This window comes from Fukomys damarensis, unplaced genomic scaffold (genome assembly GCF_012274545.1).
Source record: "Fukomys damarensis isolate Sample0158 unplaced genomic scaffold, DMR_v1.0_HiC HiC_scaffold_2, whole genome shotgun sequence".
Taxonomy (NCBI): Eukaryota; Metazoa; Chordata; class Mammalia; order Rodentia; family Bathyergidae; genus Fukomys; species Fukomys damarensis.
Window position 1 is genome coordinate 45,735,878 of NW_022900914.1, and position 1,854 is coordinate 45,737,731.

Genomic DNA, 1,854 nt, shown 5'->3' on the forward strand with positions numbered 1-1,854 from the left:
AGGAAACACATTTTTCCAGTGTTAATGGTTAATTGAATCTAAAAGCTAGTTCTGTATATAACAGTACTAGTTATATGCACATACTAAGTTGCCCAGGCTGGGCTTAAAGTTGAAATTCTCGCGCTGGGGATTTAGCTCAGTAGTTCTGCCTTCTGCCTCGCAAGTGTAGGGTCCTGAGTTCGATCCCAGTACCAAAAAATTTTTTTGAAATCTTCCTATACTAGCCTCCTAGAGTGTTGGAATTACAGGCATTCACCACCATACCTGGCTGAGAGACACTTTTTAAAGTTTCCTGCCAAAATTACACTTAAACATTTACCCTTCTTACCCAAGGTTTGAGTGTCAGCATTTTGTGATTCAGTCCTGATAACGGTTTATCTGTCATGTCTTTAGTACAACTACCAACTAGAGGATTGGTAGCTTGAGCTCTGGGTGAGACAAACTTGGGTTCATTTCCCATCTCTGCAGCTGAATGGAGGACAAGGAGAGTCGAGTGGCCTCTGGGCCTGTTGGTGTGCAAAGTGTAGGTAATTAACACAACCTACCTCATGGGGTTAAATGGAGGATTAGCGATAATGTAAGTAAATTACCTGTCAGTAAGCAATTGCTGTCATATATATATTGGCAACAATAAGTATTTCAAAAAAGAAAAAAAAATTGGTCATGCTATAGTCATTTAGATTTTGGAGATTCAACTTACTGATAAGTTCTACTTTTTAAATTGGAGATAGTATATGGGCAGTAAGTATATAGTTATTACTTCTCCAGACCTTTCATTTACATTTTTTTTAATATATTCAGGGAACAACCTTTAGACATTTGGTTCCGTCCATGTAATAAATATTCTAGTAAGCATTTATATTAGTACCCCTCACCATACCACCCCCACACACAAACACACCGCATTTGCAGTCGTGAAAAAGTGTGTTCTTTTGGATGTATTCATCTGGTAGGAAAGGAAAGATCCTCAGAGAATCATGGAGTTCAATTTTATTCTGTAGATACTGGAAATTTCTGAGCTTTTAGAATCCACTTGAGTTAGAGTTAAAGTCTGCCATCAATCACTTCCTGGTGTAGGCCGGGTAGGGCCTTCGGAGAGAACTGATCACTGTATACTGCAGCCCGACTCCAGTGCCTTCACCCTAGGCAACAAGCATTTAAAAGGATCTGACGGGGTCGTGCTTTCCCCCTCCAGACCCGCAGCCACGTGGCGCCCTCGGCCCACCGCCCGCTTGCTGGGCTGCACGTGCTGCGCTCTCTCCTGGAGGAGGTGCAGCAGAGCCTCCGGAGCTGCGGCTCCGAACCTGAGAGCGCAGAGGGCAAAGCGCACAGTGACGCGAGGTGCCAGCCTTCTACCCGAGGGACGCTTGGCAAGTCCCTGAAGTTTTCCGGGGAAAAAGGGCCACAACAGGTCCGAGGCAGGCCGGGGGGGGGGCAGGTGGAGCCCAGCTCCGCAGCTGTCCAGTGAATCAGCACTACCCAACGCCCGGCCATCCCCACTAGCAGTGCTGAACTTCAGGAGGAGTAACTGGGAGGCTGACCACCAGCCACTCAGGGCCCAAGGGGCCTGGAAAGGTGATATCATTGCAGCTGGGAGTTTTCCGAGAGGTCCACCAATGAGAGGCAGGCGAAGTGGCTTGCTTTCTACAGCTCTTGGCCAATACTAACAAAGCAAAAGGGCTGTCCGTATAGAACCAATGGAAAACAGGAAAGAAGCACAAGGCGGAGTTGCGAGTCCTGTCACCAATTGGACGAAGGGGGTGGAGCTCGGGCCTTGTCAAGCGGGGCCAACCAGTGAAAGGAGCGGACTTTGGGGGGCAGAGCCTCGGTATCTTCTACCAATCGCACAGGGTC